The sequence below is a fragment of the Chlorocebus sabaeus genome, chromosome 11, assembly GCF_047675955.1.
Source record: "Chlorocebus sabaeus isolate Y175 chromosome 11, mChlSab1.0.hap1, whole genome shotgun sequence".
NCBI classification, from domain to species: domain Eukaryota; kingdom Metazoa; phylum Chordata; class Mammalia; order Primates; family Cercopithecidae; genus Chlorocebus; species Chlorocebus sabaeus.
In genome coordinates this window covers 36,759,724-36,786,657 of record NC_132914.1, presented here as the reverse complement: position 1 = coordinate 36,786,657, position 26,934 = coordinate 36,759,724, and the positions used below count along the sequence as shown (strand labels likewise).

The following is a 26,934-nucleotide window of genomic DNA, read 5'->3' as shown; positions in this document are numbered from 1 at the left end:
AAATTGCTTACAATATGCAATATATTGTGGTGGATTAAAGAGAATCACTATAAGGCATAACATTTCAAACTTAAGTATGTATTCCAGTCACCTGTGGATCTTGTTAAAATGCAGATTTTAATTTATTAGGTCTGGGGTGGGGTCTGAGACCCACCATTTCTAACAAACTCCTTGGCTGATGCTCCTGTTTCTGGTCTATGCGTATCAAGGCTATAAGGTATAGATTATATCATTAAATAGTTGGCATTCTTATTAAAGAATTAGTGTTTACCCACATAAAATATTTAAATAAGACTTCAGGATAAGAGGTGGTTGAGAGCTAAAAGAGGCGTGGACAATATCTAGTTTAAAAGTTGAGGGGAAGCTGAGATCATTATGGACAAAAAGCAATTAGGGACTGCTTTATGGCAAAGGCAAGGTTTAAGTTAGGCCTTGAAGAGAGGCAGGAATTGGTGGAAAGGCAAAAGAAAAAACTTTACAGAGAAGGCAAGCAGTGGTGAAGACCAAGATGAATCTGAATGAAGGTGGTGACATTTTAGGACAGGGAGAATCATTCTCTCTCTTTCCCTCCCTCCCTCCATTCCTCCAGGATATGAGAACTTTGCAGGGGAGAATTTTGCAGGGGACGAGGAAGAGAGAGAGAGAGCTGTCTTATTTTCCAGTATATAGAAGTTTTTTTGTCTTTTTAAAAAAAATTTATTATTATTATTTAGATGTTTCTATTGTTTGTTTATAGTTCAATTCCTCTGTGGTCAGCAAAAAAAAAAAAAAAAAAAAAAAAACTTGGTGTGATTTCAATTCTCTGAATTTGTAAGACTTGCTTTATGGCTCAGCATATAGTCTGTTTCAGTAAATGTTACTTGTGTGCTTGAAGAGAATGTGTGTTCTACAGTGGTTGTGCGTAGTGTCTTATAAAAGTCAAATAGGTCAAGATAGTTAATAGTATTGCTTAAATCTTTCATATTGCTTCTAATTTTTTTTGGTCTGCTTTATTAGTTATTAAGAGTAGTGAGTTAACGTTATGCAACTATGATAATGGACTTACCAGTTTCTTATTTCGTTCTGTCAAATTTTGCTTTTTAGATTTGATATTATTAGGTGGAGATAAACTCAGTTTCATTATATTTTCTTTTTTTGTTGATCCTTGTACTAGTTTCCTACTGTTGTTATAACAAGTTACCACAAACTTAGTGACTTAACACAAATTTATCTTATAGTTCTGGAGGTCAGAAGTTCAAAATTGGTTTTACTGGGCTAAAACTAAGGTTCTCCAAGGGCTCTAGGGGAGAATTCCTTTCCTTTCCTTTTCTAACTTCTAGTGCTGCAATTCTTGCATTCCTTAGCTCATGGCCCTTCTTGTATCTTGAAAGTCAGCAGAGGGTGAGCAGAGTGTGGTGGCTCATGCCTGTAATCCCAGCACTTTGGGAGGATGAGGCAGGCAGATCACCTGAGGTCAGGAGTTCGAGACCAGCCTGGCCAACATGGTGAAACCCTGTCTCTATAAAAATACAAAAATTAGCCAGGCATGATGGTGGGTGCCTGTAATCCCAGCTGCTTGGGAAGTTGAGGTGGGAGAGTCACTTGAACCTGGGAGGCGGAGGTTGCAGGGAGCCAAGATCACGCCATTGTACTCCAGCCTGGGAGACAGAGCGAGACTCTGTCTAAAAAAAAAAAAAAGCCAGCAGAGTACCTTCTTCAATTTTTCTCTATTTCCAACTTCACATTGCCTTTTCTTTTACAAGGACTCTTGTGATTAGATCAGGCCTACAGAGATAATGCAGGATAAGCTCTCCATCTCAAGATCCCTAATGTAGTCATACCTGCAAAGTCACCTTTGTCATATAAATTAACATATTCACAGGCTCCAGGTATCAGGGCATGGCTATTTTGGGGCTGGGATGAGATGATAGACATTATTCTATCACGATTCTGTTATTATGAAATATTCCTCTCTATCTTTGGTAATATTTAATACTACTTCTTATTATTATTTTATTTATTTATTTATGTATTTATTTATTTATTTATTTATTTATTTATTTTGAGGCAGAGTCTCTCTCTGTTGCCCAGGCTGGAGTGCAGTGGTGTGATCTCGGCTCACTGAAATCTCTGCCTCCCAGGTTCAAGTGATTCTCCTGCTTCAGCCTCCTGAGTAACTGAGAATACGGGCACATGCCACCACACTCGGCTAATTTTTTTGTGTGTATTTAGAAGAGACAGGGTTTCACCATGTTAGTCAGGCTGGTCTCAAACTCCTGACCTCATGATCTGCCCGCTTCAGCCTCCCAAAGTGCTGGGATTACAGGCATGAGGCACTGCGCCTGACTAATATTTAATACTTTTTACCATAAACTCTTCTTTTTCTTTCTTTTGTTCTTCTATTCTTTCTTTCATTTTTTTTTTCTTTTTTGTGAGACATGGTCTCGCTTCATCACTCAAGCTGGAGTTCAGTGGTGCAGTCACGGCTCATTGCAGCCTCAGCCTTGCAGGCTCAAGCAATCCTCTCACTTCAGCCTCCTGAGTAGCTATTTTTTTCTGTTTTTTTTTTTTTTTTTTTTTTTTTTTTGTAGAGACAAAGTCTCACTATATTGCCTAGGCTGGTCTTGAACTCCTGGGCTCAAGCGATCCTCCTGACTCAGCCTCCCAAGGTGCTGGGATTACAGATGTGAGCCACCACACCTGGCTCTTTCTTATTTGCTTAGGGTTCGTTGTGGCTCTTTCTTATTTGCTTAGGGTTCATTGAGATTCTTACATCTCTAAGCTCGTCTTTTGTTAGTTTTGGAAAATTATTGGCCATTATACTTTCAAATACTGCTTTTGGACTAGGTGTGATGATTCATGCCTGTAATCCCAGCACTTTCAGAGGCCAAGGCAGGAGGATTGCTTGAGACCAGGAGTTAGAGACCAGCCTGGGCAACATAGGGAGACCCTTAAGACGACAACAACAACAAAAAAAGATTAGCTAGGCATGGTGGCATGCACCTGTGGTCCCGGCTACTCAATAGGCTGAGGCAGGAGGATCACTTGAGCCCAGAAGGTTGAGGCTGCAGTGAGCCATGATCATGCTACTGTACTCCAGCCTGAGTGACAGAGTGGGACCCTGTCTCAAAACAAAAACAAAAACAAAAACCCAAAAACAAACAAAAGCCCCCACAACTATTGCTTCTGCCACATTCTCTTGTTCTGGGACTCTGATTATACATGTGTTGTGTGTTGAGAGCATCCCACTTCTCCTTTATGCTCTGTTCTCTTCTTCTTTCTCTCTGTGCTTCAGATTGGATATTTTCTATTGATCTGTTTTTGAGCTAACCAAACACATCTTCTTTGTCCAGCCTGCTATTAAACCTATTCAATGAGTTCCTGATTTCAGATACTTTATTTTTTTTAGTTTGAGAATGTGTATTTAACTATAGATTCAAATTTTCTCTTGAAATTCTGTATCTTTTTATCTGGGGTTCCTCAATCCTGGAACGAGGTGCACAGCAGGAAGTGAGCAACGGTTGAGCCAGCATTGCCCCCTGAGTTCTGCCTCCTGTCAGATCAGTAGTGGCATTAAATTATCATAGGAGTATGAACTTTATTGCAAACTGCACATGTGAGGGATCTAGGTTGCGTGCTCCTTGAGAATCTAATGCCTGATGATCTGAGGTGGAACAGTTTTATCCCAAAACCATAATCCCTCTCCACCACGCCCCCCCAACCATCCCTGGTAAAATTGTCTTTCACGAAACCAGTCCTTGGTGCCAGAAGGTCGGGGACTGCTGTTTTAATAAATTTTTTATGTTTTTTTCTTCTCTATTCTTTAATGTATTTGTAAGTTTTTAAAAAATCTTCATTAGCTAACTACAGCATGTTGATCATCCGAAGATTGTTTTCCATTATCTGTTTTTTTCTCTTGATTATTTGTCATGCTTTCCTTTCTCTATTCATATGCCTTGATGCTACTGATTTTATGCTAATAATATGCACAAGGCCAATTTTGAGAGAGATTTTTGTTTTTTTTGTTTGTTTGTTTTGGAATGGGCATGGGTTAAGAGAGTTTGAGAGTCATTGTGAATAGGAACATAAAGATAGCACCTTGTTGGTTGTGAAGACATTGAGTAGGGTAATATTTGTTAAAATGATAATGGGATTTTCTCTAGGACTTTCTGAGAGATTGAGTAAGCTGTATGATCTTGAGCAAGTTACTTAACCTCTAGAAGCTTTGGTTTTATCTTCTGTAAGATGAGATAATTATAGTATTTATCTCACAGAGTTACTGGAAGGAATAAATTAATATTTCTGGCAGCATTGTAAGGGTTTGATATATTACTTATTGATTATTGAGAATAGACTATTGGATTTGGTTATATGATAAGTCGTTAATCTCTTTGACTGGGTTTTCAGGGATGGGTAGAGACAAAGGCCTGAGTAAAGGAGGTACAGGAGAGAATGAGGAATTCAAAACAGCAAGAATAGGCCATTGTTTTGAGATTGTCAAAAAGGGTATTAGAGAAATCTGGTAGCCAGAGGGAGACATGAGGTTCAAGGATAAGTTTGAAACATTGTAATAATTGTAATTACAATAAACTTTACAGTAATTCTGTATAGTAGTACTATTTTGACCCCCACTGTAAAAATGAGAAATCTCTAGCATAAAGAGAGGAATACAATTCTAAAATGTTTGTGTGCTGAGAATGATCTACTGGGAAGGGAAGAATTGACAATGTAGGAACTGGAAAGAATAATTCTAGGAGCAAAATTTCAAATAAGTGGGAAATTATGGAATGTAGTCCACAAGTGGAGAGAGGAACCTTTAACAGAAGCAGGGAGTGTGCATTAATTTAACAATATTGAAAGCAGAGTATATGAGTAGATTTGGGAGAGGGAAGATGAAGTTTTATTCTGATAGTTTGTATTTGCTCACTGAAGTAAGAAACAAGGGAATGAGCTAAGCATGAGTGTGTAGGTATTGTAGAAGAGGCAGTGAATTAGTTATTTTGGAGAGTGGGTTGATTTGAGATTATGAATGAGTCCTTTGATAGTGCTGAGGGCCCATTTGAGTTTGTGGTCATACACGTAAAGTGGAGATTGTGGAGGTAGGAGAGAAAAGGGAGGCAGGAAGCTTGATATCCTTGAGAAAGAACAAAAGATGAATTAATATGCTGAAGCCAAGAAAGGAAGAAAACAGTTCTTTCCCTTGAAAAGCTTAAAGTATACCTGCCAAGTTAAATGATACACAGGGAAAAGGATACATAAGTATGCAAATGATAAATGCCAAATGACCTAGAACACAAGCTTTGTCCCTTCAGAGGAGGGATTGAACGTTTTGGGTGACATGGAGGACTTTAGTGGGAGGTAAGCATTGATTGGACATTAAAGTATGTGCAGACACCAAAAGAATAATCATTTAGCAACTCCCTGGTTCCAATACTGTGCTTTCTTTTATTTAGAGTCTTTGAATTTCCTATCCGTTGATTCTGCTTCTTGTGGCATTGGGTGGATAGAGACACTGATGTGTCCCTTTCTGTTGAAGATAATTCAACAAAAACATTGAAGATAATACAGTGTTATAGTTATCCACAAAGGAGGTATAATCACACTGTAATAACCTTGAGGTGTTTTCACTTTTACATAATATATCAAATATATTGCTTGAAAATTTGTTAAAACTTAAAAGTGTTATTTTGTGTTTGTTTGGCTTTTTTGGAGAAAGTGGGGTGCTGTTAGATAATAGAGTAATACTTTTTTTGTTTGTTTGTTTGTTTTTTCCAGGCTCTGTTCTGTTACTTCAAATTTTGGTTGAAATTTACGGATGTGTTTTGAATGTTCTAAGCTTTATTTGACTTGAACTTGAAGGGTGGCAAGGAAGGAAATCTGCAAAGACATGCTTTACATATGAGCTAAAAGGGAAATTTTCTTCTACACAAAATAAAATGTTAGTCACACATATAATGATGGGTTTGTAACTGTCCTGTTACTATTTTGTCCACTACTGAGTGACTTTATTATTTTTCTTATTGCATATTTTTTTTTCTTACAGCCTAGTTAAGAACGACCAACTTCGTGTTTTTAGTCATTTTAGTGAACAGGCAGTCTTCTGTTTCAAACAGAGAAATGTCTGTTAGTAAGAAACTTGCAACAATAATGTAGGGCTTTTTTTAGCGGTTTGTTTTGGAACTTTACGTACACTTTTTAAAAGCAGCTGCAAGGAAAAGTGTGTGTAGGTTTTTGTTTCTTAAATGTTAATGTAAGAAAAAGTGTGTGTAGGTTTTTGTTTCTTAAATGTTAATGTAAGGGGTATTTAAAGAACTATATGAAGCTTTTTAACAGTGCTTTGACTTTTACTAAATATTTTCTGCACTGTAGTTTTACTGTAAGATGGCAACAATTTTACATAAGACCCTAAATTTGTTTTACATAAACAAAATTTTTCTTACAAATACGTTTTTTAATGTTGCAATTATTTTGGCAAATGCACATTTTTGAGAAATAAGTTGCATTTATTTTTCTAGTTAATCTCTTACTTTAAAAATAGCATTTAATATTAAATTTTAAAAATAAATTATCTCTTTTCTTTTTTTTAATGGAGTTTTGCTCTTGTCACCCAGGCTGGAGTGTAATGGCACAGTCTTGGCTGACTGCTACCTCTGCCTCCCAGGTCCAAGCGATTCTCCTGCCTCAGCCTCCCAAGTAGCTGGGATTACAGGCGCCTGCCACCGTGCCCAGCTAATTTTTGTATTTTTAGTAGAGACCGGGTTTCACCATGTTGGCCAGGCTGTTCTCAATCTCCTGACCTCAGGTGATCCATCTGCCTCAGCCTCCTGAAGTGCTAGGATTACAGGCCTGAGCCACAGTGCCTGGCCTTCAAATATATTTTTACCACATGAATAGCTTTAAATTCTCAGTTACACCCTTTAATGGCTATCTACTATATATTTTTTAGTTTGAAAAAAAAAGCCTTAGGAAAATTTACTTTCCACAGACAGAATTTGTTTAACATTGTGCATTTGAAATTTGTATTAGTTCAGCAAGGAATATATACTATTTAGAATAATATTCATACTGCTGAAATAGTATGAAGGTATCACTAATTTTATATTTAATTTGCCAGGACAAATAACTCTTAAAATTCCATTATTTTCTTGATATGGTATGTATATAAAATTCTGTTTTGGAACATGTTAGGAGTCTCATTTACTATTAACTTGTAGAAAGCATATTTGCATTGATTATGATTATGTGTTTTTACATTGCTACCTATATAATGAAACAGGATGGTAGTACTACATTGCAAGTAGATGGCATTTATGCTAAATAGTGTTATCTCAAGGGAAAGGAGGATTTTTATATTTAATGGCCCCAAATTCTTACTGTATATTTCTCAACTGCTTGTGGATGTGTTTTTTAGTTATGAAAAAGAGTAACAACTCAGATTATTTTAAGCACTATTTACAGTAGTGAAATGAATACCTTAAATATGTTACCCTTTCTTATTAAAAAATATTTTTAGAGGAGCTAGAAAATGCAGTAATTATTCCACATTATTTTTATTTCTAATCAAGTTACCATTATTTTCTCCTCTTATTTGTTAATAAGGTCAGTTGGAAAAGGTAGTCTTTCACCATATGTCAGTGGCTCCTACATTTTAGTGTGTCTGAGAATCTCCTGGACCTAGGCATGGCAATGCACGCCTCTTACCTCAGCTACTTGAGAGGCTGAGTCAGGACCATCGCTTGAGTCTGGGAGGCAGTAGTGCACTTGTAGAGTAGCATGATTGTGTCTGTGGATAGCCCCTGCACTCTAGCCTGGGCGACATAGTGAGACCCTGTCTATAAAATGAATGACTAAAAATAAAAAAGAATCTCCTGGGTGCTTGACAAATATGTGGATTCCTAAACCCACTAGAAATTCAGAATTACCAGTCTATGTGATTAACAAGCTCCCAGGTGATTAAGATGCATTTGGTCCTCTGAGAAACTTTTGACAGGTAGCAGTTCATTAACATTAATTCAGTTCTCATTCATGTTAACTCAACATTAATTTCAACATTAACTTAATTTTCATTAAGTCTTCAAGGAGTAAGTCTTTGCTACTGAGCTGAGATTGTTTCACTTAAAAACTTACATGAAAGTATTCTAGCTATTTTAATAGCTTTGAAAGTTAAAATAATGAGTTCTCATGTTTTAGATTGTAATAACATATTTGTGTAGAGTTCTACAGTTTAATAGTCACTATTACATCTATTGCCATTTTATCTTCATAAAAAGCCTGTAAGGTAGGTAAAACAGGTATTATTACTTTCATTTCATGTACTGGGAAACAGGCTAATGAAAGTTAAGTAACCTGCCCTAGGTCATGTAGCTAATAAACAGCTGAGATTCACTAGAACATAAATCTTGACTCCTAGACCCGTGCTTTTTCCATATCAAACCATATTAAGTTATCTAAAATTGAAGCATTGAAAAAGCATGTGCGTACATTTAAATATGTATGTGTATATGTATCACACTCACATGTATATACACATGTATCATCAGAAATGATTAAACTTTTTCTAATTAAAAACTTAGTATGCTGATTAGATGTTGGCAGTTTTACACAGTAAACATGCTTTGTCTTACAAACTGTAGACTGTGAGTTCCATAAGGGCATGTACCGTGTATTGTATATCTTGGTATTCTCATTGCCTAGCCTAGTGTTTTGCATAGAGCCCCCAGGTATTCAAGGGTTTGATGAATGAACAAATGGTTAAATGAATGACCTTTAGGTTTTTTTGTTAAGGGGTGTTTAAAGGTTTTTGATGTGTATTTTTGTCTCAAAGTGGGAAAGGTTCATTACTGAGCTCTTGACTTTTAAGTGGGGATGACACACATTCTTGAATCATGAGTACATGTAGTGCCAGTTCTCACAAGCAGATGCCAAATACTGCTTCATGAACCAGCACAACAATCGTATGATAGTAGTAATTTCTTCTCTTGCAATGTGTTATGACATATTTTACAGTTTTTAGGTATTTACAGGTAATTTTTTTTTTCATTAAATATAATGCAAGGGTGTCTAGTGTTTTGGCTTCCCTGGGTCACATTGGAAGAAGAAGAATTGTCTTGGGCCACACATAAAATACACTAACACTAATGAGAGTTGATGAGCTAAAAAAAAATGCCAAAAAATTAATAATATTTTAAGAAAGTTTATGAATTTGTGTTGGGCCACATGCAAAGGCATCCTGGGCCGCACGTGGCATATAGGCTGCAGGTTGGACAAGTTTGATATAATGTATGTTACTGGGTAAAATTAAATTCTAAGTAGGGGAGAAAGGGGCTCCTCTTATTTTATTATTTAAAAATTATTTATTTATTTGTATAGGTATGTATAATACAAGTGTTTTGCTATGTTTCCTAGGCTGGTTTCATACTCCTGTCCTCAAGCAATCCTCCCACCTCGGCCTCCTGAGTAGCTGGAATTACAGGCATAAGCCACCAAGCCTAGTGTACTATTTATTGTAGAAATACTTTAGAACCCTTTAGAGGACATCTAAAAAAATGTTTCTAAACCTAACAAACTTTTAAACTACCATTATGGCTTTCTCCTTGCCTTTCTTTCTAGAAATACATTGATCCAACTCCTATTCTATCCAAGTTGTGGTGGTGGTTCAGAAAGATTTTCACTATTCTGTTATCTGTTTAGAAGATATTCTTTTATGTAATATAAATTTTTTGGTGTCTCTTCCTAATTGTATAAAATTTCCTAAGAGGCACAATCACCCTTTTTATCTTAGAGCCAGATTATCCTTTTGCCAATTACCCAGAATGTCCAAATATGCAGTTTTGATAGGTCACTAGTTTTGTTTGATTTTGTTTTTATCAGTATATTTAATTTTTGTGTCTGGTAGGAGTAGGAAGAATGCATGAATGCAATGTAATTTAGTCTATTTCTCTGCATACTTGCAACTTGTAACTACTTCGGTAAGGAATTATATTGAATCAGTGGTTCAAAAGAAGTTTTGGATAAGCTGTGGTTTTCATGTATTTCTACAGTTCTCCTTTTTAAAAAATATTACATATAGTTGTTAAGTGCATTCATTACCAATCCTGAAATCCCATTTCTAAAAGGCAAATGTCTAGCAAAATACTTTTTCTTGAAAAGATTGGAGAGGAATTTAAGAGGAAGCAACACTAAACACTTCTCATGAAGACATGCCTTCACTAGATGTTCTGGGCACTGGTTTTGATTCAGTTTTTGGTGCTTAGCCAAGCATTCCTCCCATGCACTTTCAAGTTCTTTCTGGCCACACTGTGATTTTGCTTCAGTGAGTATCTGTAGAATCATGGGAATTTGGCCTTTACTGTTGTTGATAATATTTTATTGTGAACACCCTTTAATCTTCGGCATACTAAATTTCATCTATAGCATCTTTCAGCCTAGAAATGTTTTTTGTTTTTTCCCCAAATATTGTCTTTTTAAAAGATAAGACAATTGGGTAAAGAATTTACTTTGAGAATTTTGTTTCCTTACTGCTCCATTTTCCCATTCATTATTTTTGTTGCTTTTGACCTGGAAACAATTTCTTTTTCCTGTATCCTTCTCTAATCTTTTAGCTCTTTTGAAAACTGAAGCTTTCTACTGTTACTATTCCTTATGAATGTCTGTTTTTCCTTGCTTACTATATACTCTCTGGCCTTTACCTCATTTCCTTTTGGTTCCTAGAGCACTTATGATTCTCTTTTGTGGTACTTATTTTATCTTGCATTTTTAAAGGAACATGTCTGTATTCTCTGAAATGCAGACTCTGTGAGGGTAAACTCTTAGCTTATTTACAGTTGTGTCTTATAAGTGTCAAGCATGGGGTTTTTCATTGAGTGGATACTCAATCAATATTTATTCTCTTGGATTAAATTAATCTTCTAGTTTGGCTTCCATGAGTATATAATCACTTGTCTCCAGGAACCTGTGTAAAACCTGAGCAGAAGATGGTTTTTTCCTTTGGTATAATTGGTCATTTTCTGCTTTAGGTTTTTTTTGTCCTGATTGCTGATGCATTATGAGAACGACACATCTTGGCAGTACATGTCTCTCTTTTGTTTTGGTTAGAAATAAGATAGTCACATTCTAGAACTGTAGCCTAAATCAGCCTTTCTCTATTTCTGGACCTAGTGATAGTTCTTAACTCTATCAGCACATTGCTGGAATTAGCAAGAAAGTAGCAGCAGTTAAAGACCCTTCCCTTTCTTTTAATGGCTGCATGGTATTCTATGGTGTATGTGTACGACATTTTCTTTATCATTAAGCTGGAAGCCGTTATCCTCAGCAAAGTAATGCAGGAACAGAAAACCAAACACCGTATGTTCTCACTCGTGAGAGTTGAATGACGAGAACAGATGGATGCATGGAGGGGAACAACACACACTGGGGCCTGTTGGGGGTTGGGGTGAGGGGAGGGAGAGCATCAGGAAGAATAGCTAATGAATGCTGGGCTACTTAGGTGATGGGTTGATCTGTGCAGCAAACCACCATGGCACATGTTTACCTTGTAATAATCCAGCACATCCTGCACATGTACCCTGGAACTTAAAAGTTGAAGGAAAAAAAGAAACTCTCCCTTTCTGGTATTTAAAAAATCTTGGACTCTCAGCTCTCCTTCCCATCACCTAAAGTAGAGGCTGAGCATTAATAACTTTCAGCCATAAGTAAATAAAATTGTAAACAGTGGAAATTAGCTTTAAAGCCTTGGGACTAGGATTTTCACCAAAACCAGGAAGAACTTTTTGTGTAGCATTCTCTCGGCTTTATTTCTGTATTAGTGTTTTCATGTATTAGCAAAGAGCTTTGTGTCAATGTTATACACATGAGGTACAAGTGGTACATGGAATAAATATATAAATGATAAATGATGACAATTTATCCCCCTTCTTTCCCTTTAATTTCAGTAAGATGTAAAATAAAGTGATTGGGGTGGAGTCACATAAATATATATTTTAATTCCTTCAACTTCTAGTAAATAAATGCTTTCTGCCTCTGGTTTTCGGAAGTGTGAAATCCATGTTTTCAGCAGGGCCAGTTATCAGCAGAGAGGGTCAGAATTTAAGTGAGTGAGAGGCCCAATCAGGTGGAAGATGCCTGGGGGCCTATCAGAGAGACCCAGGGGCAAGTATGCCTGGCCTCAGCTGTAGCTTGCCAGTTAACCTGCTGAGCAGCTTTGGGTTTTATTTGTTACTTGGGGAGAGAAGATGTGAATAACCAAAGTAAGACCTCATGCATACAGAGTGCCTCATATGTCTCATGTTTATATAATGTATTATGAATGTTAAATGCATCAGATGCCTCATTATATTTACAACTTCATGAATATTAGGTGCTTTTTGCATATGTAGTGCCTTATCAATGTAGATTTCTCTTGGTCCTTCCATTCTGTCTCTATATAGGGATAGATACTAGACTAATTAACTACAAATGTCCCAAGGTATCCCTGGGGAATTGGTTCCAGCCCCACTCCCTTGCCCCCTGTGGGTAGCTAAATCTGTGGATGCTCAAGTCCCTTACATAAAATGGCATAATATTTGCATATGTACTCACACATCCTCACATGTACTTTAAATCATCTCTAGGTTACTTATAATACAAATTACAATATAAATGCTATGTAAATAATTGTTATACTGTATTTTCTTTTGATGGAATCCTGCTGTAATCTTGGCTAAGTATAGCCTCGACATCCTTGATTCAAGTGATGCTCCAGCCTTAGCCTCCACAGTAACTGGGACTACAGGTGCACGCCACCATGTCCACTTTGTATTTTTTGGTAGAGATGGGGTTTCTATATGTCGCCTAGGCTGGTCTTGAACTCTTGTGCTCAAGTGATTCTCCTGTCTCAGCCTTCCAAATAATGGGGAGTACAGGCATGAGTTACCACTCTCAGACATTATACTGTATTTTTAAAATTTGTATTTTTATTGTTTTTGTTATTGTGTTATTTTTAATTTTTTTTAGTTTTGATCCTTGGTTGGTTGAATCCGCAGATGTGGAACCTGGGGATATAGAGGGTTGACTGAATTTCCCTTTATACTCAATGCATCTTAAGAATTCTGCCTGTCTCACAAGCTAGTTATTTACTGATTACTTTTCTATGCTAACACATCTTAAAAGCATTACCTAGGTCTTGTAAACTATATGCTTATTCATCTTCTATAGCAGAATTACATATTTTCAAAACCAAATTCACATTATAGGGCCTTTGAAGTTGTGGTTCCCTCTCTTTCTGTAACCCTCTTACTCCAGGGATTATTTCTGTCATCCTCTCACTTGGGCTCTTCAAGTACCTTCTATTAATCTCCTTTTTGATCTCCCAGCCTAAAACAATTCTCCTGCCTTAGCCTCCTGAGTAGCTGGGACTACAGGCACATGCCACTATGCCTGTTTAATTTTTAAAATTTTTAGTAGAGAAGAGATCTTGCTGTGTTGCCCAGGCTGGTCTCAAACTCCTGAGCTCAAGTGATCCTCTTGCCTGAGCCTCCCAAAGTGCTGGGATTATAGGCATGAACACCATACCCAGCCTGTTTTTTGTGTGTCTATATCTTTGTGCATGAGTTCATGTAAAAGAACTTCCTCATGAACTATCATTCAGTACTAAAGGTGGCCACTTGAAACCAAGATTCAATGACCTTTTTCCCTATGATGGTTTTTAAAATGTAGAGTGTAAATTTCCTAGAACACTCAAGTGCATATTTACCATAGTGTATACAACATTGTTGTACCATACATAATAAGAATGTGTCAATTATTTTGAGTTTGCAGACAGAATTACAGTTAGAACAATCATTTTTAGATGTCAGTTTTACTTGTGGTTATAGAAGAGCCTCTGGGGTTAAAATTTAAAAGTCTGGCTAAGAATATTGTGTCATATTTGTGTGGGTGGCTGTAGTTGAGGCAAAACTTTGTAAGTCATACTCAAAATCTGAGGAATTTGTTTCTTACTTACCTACCATTGTGTTAAGTCTGTAAGCTCTGCATTCAGCTATTTACATGTTTTTGAATAGTGTCTGTCATTAGATTATTTTTGCCACCACTCAAGTTGCTATGGCCATGTGTGAAGACTCTTTGTAGGCCAGTGGATCCAAATGTTAGTGTTATTATTTGGGGGAATTGGTGAAGATGTCGATCCCAGGGCCCTACTGCTCCAACAGTCTGTTTGGCTTCCTTCAGTGAGGCTCAGAAACATGAATTTCACTCATTCAGCAAATGCTTGAGTACCTACAGTATATGCCAGGAACTGTTCTGGGTCATAGGAATATATCAGTACTACTGTCTTGTAGCCTTGGGAGTCACTGCTGGGAAAAGGGCAATCACATATTAAATAAGTTAATTACATAATATGTTAGAAGGTGATAAGTACTGTGGAAAAAAATAGAGTTAAGGTGAATCAGCAGTATGGGGATTGGTTTCGATGGGGGCTAAGAATGAAGGTGGAAGTGGGAGTGTAGTTTTACCTAGCTCTCAGTATTATTCTGATATGTGTTTCACTATATTTTGAAAAACACTGCTGTAGACATTATAATTTAAAATGATAATTTAGTATGATTTCCCATCAATTGTGGTTCTTGAAGTAAAAAAAAAAGTATTGAACACAAACATTATGCTACGCATTATAAAGAACCAAAACAAGTATTTTAGCAGTTTTGTTGGGTTATAATTTATAGACCGTAAAATTCACCCAATGCAAGTATATAGTTCAGTAATTTAGTACATTGATGCAGTTGTGTGACCATCATCACAATCCAGTTTTAAAACACTTCTCAAGAAGTTCTGTTGTATTTACTAATAGTCCGTCTCAGGCAACTACGGATCCTGTTTTCTATCTATGTAATTTTGCCTTTTCTAGAAATTTTTTAAATAAATAAAATCATACACTATTTAGTCTTTTGAGTGTGGTGTGTTTCACTTAGCATCATGTTTTTGAGGTTTGTTCATGCTGTTGCATATGTCAGTAGTTCATTCCTTTTTATTGCAGAGCAGTATTGGATTGTATGGTTATACTGCACTTTATTCATTCACCAATTGATAAATATTTGCATTATGCCTAGTTTTTGGCTATTTTTGAATAATGCTGCAAATATTTACATATTTCTCTGTCCCCCCAAAGACATTACATATGTCTTCCCCAGTTTTGGGAACTTGGGCAAATTACTTCATCTCTCCTGGCTTGACTTTTCTTCTCTATAAAATGAGGGAGTTATAGTAAGTATTCTTTCAGGGCCCCTCAATTTCTATTATATAATAATTTAGTGCACAAGTATATATGTGTGTACCCATATAATTACTCTGTTTCTTAACTATTTTAATTCATTATTTGAGGAAAACAGTATGCTTCCTGCTTAGGGATGTAAAAATATAATGTTTCATTTAGTAAGATCAATTGTTGAATTGTTCATTCATTTACTTCCACATTTATTAAGTTTTGACTGTTGCTTTGTGCTGAAGATAAAAGATGGAAACCCTTGGGGACCTTAGGGATCTCATGGTGTAACCTAACCCAGATTTGACTGCTCACTGCTTAAAAACCAAACACAAGAGGTGAGGGTTGGGAAAAAAAGCAGGTTTTAATCAGAGAGCCAGCAAACCAAAAAATATTTAAGTACAATTTTACATTTTAAAATTTACCATAGGGTTTTTAAAGGGCAACTTGGTATGGGATATATGTGGGTGTGGTACAGAGTGGGGGGTTCTCTGTGCCTTGTTCTGATGGCTATCTTAGGTAATCACTGGTCCGGAGGTCAGGTTGGCCTTATGTTGACTTTGTCCCGATGGTGGTGGACTAATTGTTCGTGACTCCCCCTAAGTGGGAGGATTCCACAGGGATCCTGTGCCTGGTTTGTTTCAAGATTAGCCTCTAGAAGTTTTTAAGAGCGTAATTAGATAAGCATGTATTGCTGGAGTAGGGTGTTTAGAGAGGGAAGGAATGAAGAGGTGAGGCGGAGGGAAGGAAGAAAAAGAAAGTGGGTGATTTTTCTTTCTTTCTTTTTTTTTTTTTTGAGATGGAGCCTCACCCTTGTCACCCAGGCTGGAGTTCAGTGGTGCCATCTTGGCTCACTGCAACCTCCACCTCCTGGGTTGAAGCGATTCTCCTGCCTCAGCCTCCCGAGTAGCTGGGTCTACAGGCGCCCGCAACCATGCCTGGCTAATTATTTTATTTTTAGTAGAGATGGGATTTCCCCATGTTGCCAGGCTGGTCTCCAACTCCTGACCTCAGGTGACTCGCCCGCCTTGGCCTCCCAAAGTGCTGGAATTACAGGCGTCAGCCACTGCGCCCGGCTGAAAGTGGGGGATTTTTATAACTGAGGACATAGGTTATGATCTCATAACAGAAAATACACAGCTAGACAGATTAATGAAAATGCTATGGAAACATGGCGGTATGGAAACGTGGTAGAAGAAGTCTTAACCTTAGGAGATCAGAATTAGCCTCCTAATGGAAGTAATGCTGTGAAGAAGCAGGTGGGTGGGATGAGCAGGATAAGGATGGGCATTTCAGGCAGAGGATAGAACAGTTCTAGAGCAATGGAAAGAGAAACAGCCTGAAGTGTTTGAGGGCTAAAATGAATCAACCTAGCTTTAAAAATAATGGGGAGCTACTAAGAGATTTAAATAGAAAAATTAGAATTTTTACTAAATTTGATGTTTTTAAAAGGTTACTCTAGCAGGTTTATGGAAAACAGTTCAAAATATATGTATGGTAGTGGACAGGGAAATGGGCTGAGTGGAGGTAGCGAGAACAGTGAGAAGACTGTTGCTATTGTCCAGGTGAGATATGGCTTTGAATTGAGCTAATAGTTGGGATGGAGAAGATGGTTTGAGAGATTTTACACAGACACAATGAGATCTTCATAATGGATTAGATGTGAGATAGGTAAGAGAGAAGGCTAGGAAGATTGGCATTTCTCATTAATGGAGCTAGGGATTGGTGTGGGAAGAGCAGAGATACATGAAGACAGTTTAGTTGTCCTTCGATATATATGGGGGTTTCAGGAACTCCCCCACATCCCTTCTTTAGAAAAGAGATTGGGATGGAAATGAAGATTTCAGAGCTGTAACTATATATAAGGTCACTGTGAGAATCAAAGGCAATGACATCTGAAATTGCCATGCCTATATTACATAATCACCTGACAAAAAGTGGTAGATCTGGGTTTTCTGACTCCAGTGCGGAAGCTCTTCTACTCAGTGAAATATATTCTTGTGACATTATCGTGGAGGGGATATGAGCAGTCCCTGGGGTTGTATTCCAATATCTTTAAGATCTTTTCAAGTCTTGAGATTGGAACTAATGTAAACTATGTAAATCAGTGGCTGGTACATAGCATGTGCTATATCAGTGTTTGTGATTATTCTATAAATCTACAACAAAATTAACAAAAATGCAAGCCAATGTTTTATTTATGTCTAAGTAGTTATAAATAAGTTTGCCGAAAGCAGTAAGAGAGATTGCTTGGATAGAGCCACTTGCAGTTTCTTTAAAGATTTGGTTAATGAAAATGAAGTTTAAATTAGGTGAAATTCAACGGGTTTTCTGCTTCAAAATGGTAAATAGACAAAAGACTGCAGCATTTGATGTGAAGATGACCTATGTATTGCATACTCTCAAAACTTGCAGAAGAATTGGCTTAGAAAAAGTGCTGCCTGGCTGCTGCAGAGCTTTGATTAGCATCTGAATAGAGGAATGAAAAAGAGATGAAACCAAGCATTCAAAATGAGGAGGACTAATGGATTTCCTGCAGATTGGTTTAGTAGTATAGATACTTGAGTTCTGGAATATGCCTGACCTGGTCTGGCTGACTACAACACTTAATCCAAGCTGCAATGCTTGTATTGCTATGTTGAGCTCAGTGTTATAAAAGTTAAAAACCTACCTACTTCTATTTATATTTCCTTGTTCTTCATCAATAAAATTGGATGGTTTATTGTGAGGGTTAAATGACAGTACATGAAATTACGTGAAAACCCAATTGTGGCTGTGGGGAAGGGAGACGAATTTGTAAACCCCGGAGCGAGGTTCTGCCTACCTGAGGCTGCTGCTGCTCTGCGGAGACCCCCGGGTGAAGCCACCATCATCATGTCTGACCAGGAGGCAAAACCTTCAACTGAGGACTTGGGGGATAAGAAGGAAGGTGAATATATTAAACTCAAAGACATTGGACAGGATAGCAGTGAGATTCACTTCAAAGTGAAAATGACAACACATCTCAAGAAACTCAAAGAATCATACTGTCAAAGACAGGGCGTTCCAATGAATTAACTCAGGTTTCTCTTTGAGGGTCAGAGAATTGCTGATAATCATACTCCAAAAGAACTGGGAATGGAGGAAGAAGATGTAATTGAAGTATATCAGGAACAAACGAGGGGTCATTCAACAGTTTACATATTCTTTTAGTTTTTTTTCTTTTCCCTTAATCCTTTTTATTTTTAAAAATAGTTCTTTTGTAATGTGGTGTTCAAAACAGAATTGAAAACTGGCACCCCATCTCTTTGAAACATCTGGCAATTTGAATTCTAGTGCTCGTTGTTCATTATTGTTTGTTTTCATTGTGCTGATTTTTGGTGATCAAGCCTCAGTCCCCTTCATATTACCCTCTCCTTTTTAAAAATTACATGTGCACAGAGAGGCCACCTTTTTCAAGACATTGCATTTTCAGGCTTGTGGTGATAAATAAGATCAACCAATGCAAGTATTCATGATGACTTTCCAATTGGCCCTGATGTTCTAGCATGTGATTGCTTCAGTCCTGTTCTAGCATGTTCTAGCATGTGATTGCTTCACTCCTGTCACTCCTTCACTCCTGTCACTACTGTGACTTTCAGTGGGAGATGGAAGTTTTTCAGAGAACTGAACTGTGGAAAAATGACCTTTCCTTAACTTGAAGCTACTTTTAAAATTTGAGGGTCTGGACCAAAAGAAGAGGAATATTAGGTTGAAGTCAAGATGACATTCCTCTTGGTGAGAGTAATGACTAACTCCAAAGATGGCTTCACTGAAGAAAAGTCATTTTAAGATTTTTAAAAAATCTTGTCAGAAGATCCCAGAAAAGTTCTAATTTTCATTAGCAATTAATAAAGCTATACATGCAGAAATGAATACAACAAAACACTGCTCTTTTTGATTTTATTTGTACTTTTTGGCCTGGGATATGGGTTTTAAATGGACATTGTCTGTACCAACTTCATTAAAATGAACAGTATTTGTAAAAGTCATACTAATACTTATTTTATTTTAATTGTATAGAAATGAAAATACCTAAAATAAGATTTTCTTGCATAAATACTGGAAATTGCACATGGTACAAATTTTTTCTTCATTACTGTACAGTGATGATGTTAATGACTTCGAAGCACTGAAAGTTACTGAAGTGCTTTCTGAATCAAGGATTTAATTAAGGCCACAATACCTTTTTAATACTCAGTGTTCTGTTTTTTTAAAAACTTGATATTCGTGTATGGTGCATATATATGATACAGTTACCTAATCATGTTGAATAAATGGACATGCAAAATAAAAAAAAAAAGAAAAGAAAACTCAATTGTGATCTTCATGTTATTTCATGTAATGTTATTACCCTCAGTGCCAGGCACATTGTAAATGTCCAACCTGTGTTAGTTCCCTTTCTCCTCACTCCACTGCAAGCAATGACATAGTTAAAAATTTATTCTTTTTCTCTTAATACTTTTGGAAAAGCATTAAAAAATTGTCTCAGTTAGTTTAATATTGCCTATCTTAGGCTGGGTTTCCTAGACAACAGCGCCTAGAAGCTTATGCTCTACCAAGTGGGGAAATAAGTGTAAGAGAAGTGAGAGAAAAATGAAGCAAGGCAGAGAAGACGGAATGACAAATACAAGGTGATACATAATGGAGTTGCGAACACAGCCAAGTCACCAGGGGTGTCTCTGGATAACCCATATGGAAACATTCATTTAGGATTAGTCCACTGGAGGGAGGAAAGGGAAATAATTTATCTGTGCCTTCTTCCTATCTCTTGTCTCCCATTGGTTAGCATTTGCCTCCTGCCCTGCTGGGTTCTGCTACTCATTCCAGAAGCTACTGGGAAGCCAGATCCTGCAACCTCATGGAGCAGCCCTTCATTTGTGTCTAGAAATGGTGGGAAGTGCAAGGGTTTTTGTGAGTTTAGTCAGACCAGGTCTGATGCCATACTACTGCGGGTCTTGTGCAGTGCCAGGAGCTCAGCCCTCTCTCCAGGCGAGGCTGAGACAGCTGACAAGGTTAGGAGGTGATGCAGGTGGGGTTGAAGGATCTACAGAAGACCAAAAACTGGGTTCCTTACACAGCAATTTCCTTAGAATGCCATTTATTTCAGAAACGTTTTCTTTTAAAATATTGGTCCTTGTTTTATGTAAACATCTAGTATGGCTCATTTATAGTATATATTTTCCCACAATCTGAATTTTATTTTATTGTCTTTTTATTTTATTTTATGTATTTTCTTTTCTTTTTATTTTATTGTCTTTTTCTTTTAAAGAGACAATAGATTTTTTTAATTGTCTTTTTCTTTTAAAATTTCTTTTAAAATGTTGATCCTTGTTTTATGCAAACATCTAGTATGGCTCATTTATAGTACATATTTTCCCACAATCTGAATTTTATTTTATTGTCTTACCAGTGACAGCCAGTGTAACACATGGTGCTGAATTCTCTCAGCCTTTGAACATATGAGTGCACAGTGCTGCAAATACTCTCAGCCAACAAGAGCACCAACTACCTCCTTGTCCTGAACTGAAGAAGTTTATCTAACTTGCTTGCACTTCACTTTGGCCTTTCCATTTATTTTACTGCCATTTATTTCACTTTCTGGCAAGCATAAGTGGTTGACAAAAGGTATGCAAGGGCTGGATTTGCCACAAAGAAGCAAAGGAATGACCACTGGATTATAAATGAAAATGTTCTTGTGAAAGCTCCTTCTAGGAAATGCTGAGCAAACAGAGTAATCTCCCTTATGTGCAGCAAAAAGCACCACACACATCATTGCAGCCTGAGAGGACTGCCTGGTAGTTATACAAACAAGGGTTGGGAGAATGATGGTTGAGGCATGCTGTGGCTGCAGGCAGCATGAAGAGCCAGATATATATTTATATCACAATCTTCTTGTCACTCTTTCTTTCATTCTTCATGTCACACTCTTTTTGTCACTCATTCATGAAAAGCCAGACAGCACTTTTTCTAAGCTCTGTTAATTAGCTCTAACGAATGATGTTCCCTCTTCGCTGGAAATATCCTTTTAATCCCCAGGTCCTGCTGATTTTTCCTTCCACATTTACTGTGTCTTATCCCCTGACGTGTGCTTTTGTGATTATTTCCATCTTTATCAATCTCTTCATTTAAAATATTGCAGTTTACGGCTGGGCGCAGTGGCTCACGCCTGTAATCCCAGCACTTTGGGAGGCTAAGGTGGGTGGATCACGAGGTCAGAAGTTCAAGACCAACCTGGCCAAACTAAAATTGCAAAAAATTAGCCGGGCATAATGGCAGGTAATCCCAACTACTCAGGAGGCTGGGGCGGAAAATTGCTTGAACCAGGAGGCAGAGGTTGCAGTGAGCCGAGATTTTGTCACTGCACTCCAGCCTGGGTGATAGAGCAAGACTCCATCTCAAAGAAAAAAAAAATGCAGTTTTTAGCATTTGATTTGGCTTTTACTTCATACACTATTGTAGATTTAATATATGTGATTACATATACATAGGTATGATAGACTTGTTTCTCCAAGTAGATTATAACTCTTTGGAACCAAATTCTTGTTTTTTATTTTTATTTTTTATATTTGAGGCAAGGTCTCCCTATGTTGCCCAGGTTGGTATCAAACTCCTGGGCTGAGGCGATTCTTCCATCTCGGCCTCCCAAAGTGCTGGGATTACAGCCGTGAGCCACCACACCCAGCTGTGAACCAAATGTCTTAAGGCTCCTCTATATACACGACTAAATTTAGTGCAGGATGCATAGGAAGCACACTATAAAACCCATTTAGATAGATAGTATCGTTTGTCAACTGAACTTTAGCTATCAGAACTCAGGAAGTGAAATTTTTTTTTTTTAATTGAATCCTTCAGTATCCAAACTGGCTATTTGCTACCTAAAAATTAAGAACCAAATAGATTTGGAATTTCTTGCATTTTGAGCTTGTTATTGAAACTCTGTCTAAGCCCAAGAACCAAATAGATTTGCACAGCATAGGATACTCTCCTTCCATATTTATGTTGTGTTTCAGTGATGGAATCAGCATGTGTTACACTGAGACTCTAGCTATGGCTCCTTCTATCCTGACTTCAGTATAATAATTACACTCAATTATTTTAATCATAATTACTCAAGTAAAATAATCATACTATTACCACTATTGTGAGGGCTGTGGCTAGGCAGGAAGTGTGACCTAGAGAATACTCACAGGGTTTGGAATAAGACATGCATTGGCTTGAATTCTGGCTCTCTCTGACACTTAATTGTCCATATTTTACTTTTGTCACATGTAAACTTATAAAATTAATACCTACTTCTTTGGATTATAGTACAGAGTAAAATAATGCATGTAAAATGACTGCCATATATGGTAGGCACTTGTTGAATGACATATATTGTTGTTTTTTTCCAACAGTGCTATTAATCATCTTTCAGTTCTGACAAATATATATATGTATTTCCTTCTTTTAGGCAATCAGTCAAGTAGTTTTTGTTGAATATCTTTTGTAGGTTATACATTACAATGTATATATGACTTTATATATAATACTGTTTTTAATATAGTTTGGTATAACATAAATGAAGTTTATCCCACAATGTTGTGGTGGAGCAAAATTTAGATCTTAGGTTTTCATTGTTTTTAATTTTTTTTTCTTTTTGAATAAACTTTAGTCTCCTAAATAAAGACTACCTTCAAGGAAACAAAATCTAACATCCAGAATCATTCACTCTTATTAGCATAAATTGAGTGCTATTGTCTTTTTAAACCAGAAGTTTCTCCTTTCATTAAAAATTCTTATTTAAATCATTCACTTCCATGAAAATATAATGGGAATGATCTGAATACTCATACTTTGTAAAGGTTTTACAGTGTGTGGATTGCACAAGTGAGAAAAAACCTAGGTGTTTTGTTGTTGTTGTTGTTGCCATTTTGAATAGTTTCCATAGTCTTCTCTCATTTTCCTAAGAACCTGCCATATGGGAAGCATAGTGCTATATATAGGAGGTTAGGTGTATGGGAGAAGAGATACAAAGATGAATCAAAAATGCAAGTAGTGTCCCTAAAACACAATTTGCTTGAAAGTGTGTGTGGGAGCAGACAAATGTACAGAATGATTGGAAGGTGTATAGTGTGTGGGGTAGTATGGGGAGAAGAGGAAGATGTGAACATCTCACATCCCACATTGCTTGACATCCCAGCAGATCTGGAGTAGAGGGATAGGCTGTTGGGTTGACACCATATAAAAATCTTCAAAATATGTAGTCATTAATGGAACCTGAATTAAATTATTGAAATTACTGCAAATTAACATTTTAAAAGATATCGATCTTCATAAAGATGGAAATCAGAAAGAAAATGCCCTGCACTCCAAAAGAGTAATGGATAGGGATCTATTGTACTGCTCCTAGGAGAAGGTGGTCTTTCTCTCAGTGGGTCTGCAAATCTTGGCATGCCTTGGAGCTTAATGGAAGAGATATCTGATTATGGTAAATGTGTCTTATCTTCGAAAGTTCTTTTATGGTTTAAATTGCTCACAAATGTGATTTGGTTTTGGGGTATTATGGACTGGTGGTAGTGACAAGCAGACTCCATTGAAAATAGATGCATGGGAGCCTATATTTTAATTGCCAATTAGGGCATCTAGCAAGTTCATCATGGTGCACATTATTTATCAGTTTATACCGCATGTTGCTCCTTTGAACAAATTTGTGTTATAGATGATTCCATATTGCCCTTTATTGATTTCAAACTCTTAAATGGACAAAGCAAATGTTTGTATATTAGAGATACATAAAAAGCATATGTGAATTGTGAAACATCAAGGACATATACAATGTTATTTTATTAACTATTTTTCTTTGTTCTTAGGCTTTCAGGAGACATCAGCATATATATATATATATATATATTTTTTTTTTTACTGAATAAATATTAGGTAACCAAATACCTGTATTGAATAAATGTTACTCTATATGACAGATATTTAAATTTAAAGGTTTTTTTTTTTAATAGTGGAAAATTAACTGATGAAAAGTCTCAGTTCTAACAAACTCTAAAACATATGTACTAATACAAAATTTACATACTAAGAAGTGCTACATTAAAATTGGTTAAACAATTCCCAGGTTTTAGAATTCAAGGCATTTTTACCTGTGTTTACAAATTTCTATTAAAGAATGCATTTCATTTCAGTCAGGTTTCAGTATGTTTAGAGCTTTCTTATTTTTAAAAATAAGTGGTAATTTAGCACTGTATCTGGCAGTAAATGGTTTTGCAAAACACTGATTTTTGCGTAGTGAGTCACAATCTAAATTAACCAGAAGTTTAGCTGGAATAGGATTTTAAAGCCATTCTAGAGATATATTTTTACAACAAATTAAAAAGTTTCTTGTCGTAGTTTTATAAGCATATGTAAGTTAGAATATAGGCTTAGCTGCTCTGAGATCCAAAACAACAGATGTGTAAATAAGATAGAAATTATTATTGTAGTGCAGGGCTAGTAAGGAATCTGCAGTGTTGGGGACTAAGGCTCCTTCTATCTTGTGGCTTTGCTCTCCCTAGGATATTGATATAATATGTGTGAATGGAGACTGCCATGTTCACAGCCTAGCAGGAAGAGGAACAGGGAGAATGTCTTAGTCCATTCCTGTTACTATAAAGAAATACCTGAAGATGAGTAATGTATGAAGAAAAGAGATTTATTTGGTCATGATTCTGCACGCTGTAAGAAGCATTTGCTTCTGGTGAGGGCTTCAGATTGCTTCTACTTATGATGGAAAGTGAAGGGGAGCAGCGTTATGCAGAGATTACATGGTGAGAGAGGAAGCAAGAAGGGAGGAGATTCCAGGCTCTTTTTAACAATCAGCTCTTACAGGAACAAATGGAGAACTCACTCACACTGCCTCTGGTCTCCACCATGGAAGGTATTAATCTATTCATGAGGGATCCACCTCCATGACGCAAACACCTCCTATTAAGCCTCACGTCCAACACTGGGGATCAAACTTCAACCAGAAGTTTGTGGGGGACAAACATGCAAATTCTAGTAGAGGACATGCTCTTTTCTTCAAAAGAACTGACCTGGAAATAGCACACATCACTTTTCTTGCAGCATTTTAGTCAGAACTCACTCATGTCACACATGTTACCACCTATAGCAAAAGAGGGTACCATATACCTAGCTAAGACTCCTATTAATGTGGAGGAAAAAGAACATGCATTTGGGAGACATCTGTGTACTCTCTTTTCCATCCATGGAGCATCTCTACTCCCTCACCACATTTCATCCATCTCATAATTTATTGTACTTGGGAGGTGGGAAGTCAGCTCTCTCCCCAAGTTCTGATGTGGATTCTTGTGGTTGGAACATCCAATCTGAGAGTTAATTTGTTTGCCATCTACTAATGGCCCACATAAGGATCCAATGTACAACGAATACTGTGTCCATTGTATAAGTAGGGGTGAAGTAACACATCCAAAAGATAGCAGTAGAGGAGAAGCAAGATAAGACTCTTCATTTGGAAAAGGGGAAGATAGGAAACCTAGCAGTTACTTAGCAACTGTCAAATCCTGTATGTGGGAATCATGATGATTTTTATCCTGGCAGTAGAAAAAGGTCTTTGTTAGCCTCCTGGCAAGCTTGCCCCACTGTCTTTGTGGAGGAGAAAATCACTTGTTCTCCATGGTTCTGGTTATGTCCTTTGGGAGGTTCTTTATTGTCTGTTGTTCTCTATGGCCAAATTTAAAGTGGACTTTGGAAAGTGTACTGTTTTCTTGGGGTTAGATAGCTTTCAAAGCTGACTTCCTGCTGGTACCTGTAAGGGAGTCTGAGAGGTTGTCTTTGAGATGAACAGTCATAGGCTTTTATGGTCCAAGCTTGTGTGTGTGTGTGTGTGTGTGTGTAATTACTGCATGCTTTCAAAAACTCATTGAGTTGTCTGCCTGTTTGTGCAGATTAACTCCAAATGCAAGTAACCACAGCCAAACTCCAAATGCAAGTAACCACAGCCAAACATAGATTTTTTTTTTTTCCCAGCTAAAAGTTCTGGATTTAAACTGTTGGACTTTGTGTTCTGCAAATTCCCCAGTGTCTTAATCAATGACAGTTACTTCCATGCTTAGGTGAGAAGGTAATACCTTTACCATTTTGATTTCTGGGCAGGCTGCCATTGTCTGGCTAGAAACTGTTAGGGTCCCAGGATTATATCAGTTTAGTCTGTGTCTTCTGAACCTCCTGTTTTAACTGTGTTAGTAAGGAATATAGAAACACCTGACTTTTAAACCCTATAAAGCCCCACGGTAAAGTCAACTTAGGTTTTAAGCTGTATGTGGTGTACACTTTCCTCAGTAGAGCTGAATTCACTTCCACATCTGCCTGAGACTGCTTTATTTAGGCTGAGTTTATTTTTCTTGAAGGGCTTTGTTGAGAGCAGCAAGAAGAAGCCAATCCATACTAAATGCTTTGGTGTGGCTTAGAAAGAGTCAGTAGCTTTTCATCTTACTGTTTGTTTTGTCAGCAGCTGCCATTCAACTTCCAAGTCAGTGTCACATATTACAGGTTCCATTAGGGTGCAACTACTTCTGGTTGTCAAATTCTGTTAGGACATGGGTTGAGCTATTCTAACAAAGATCCAACATTACAAGGCCTTAATAGAAAAGAAGTTTACCTTCCTTCCACATTACAACCAGACTATAAGCAGCCCAGAACTGATAAGTACCATT

At 37.1% G+C, this 26,934-nt stretch overlaps 1 protein-coding gene and 1 pseudogene across 13 annotated transcripts in view; both read left to right on the top strand.

The window, feature by feature from the left end:
• The window catches only part of KIF21A (kinesin family member 21A), a 155,088-nt gene that overhangs the window by 30,649 nt on the left and 97,505 nt on the right, over window positions 1-26,934 (top strand). The gene's annotated exons all lie outside the window — the stretch shown is intronic.
• On the top strand, window positions 18,030-18,925 carry LOC140712850 (small ubiquitin-related modifier 1-like; annotated as a pseudogene).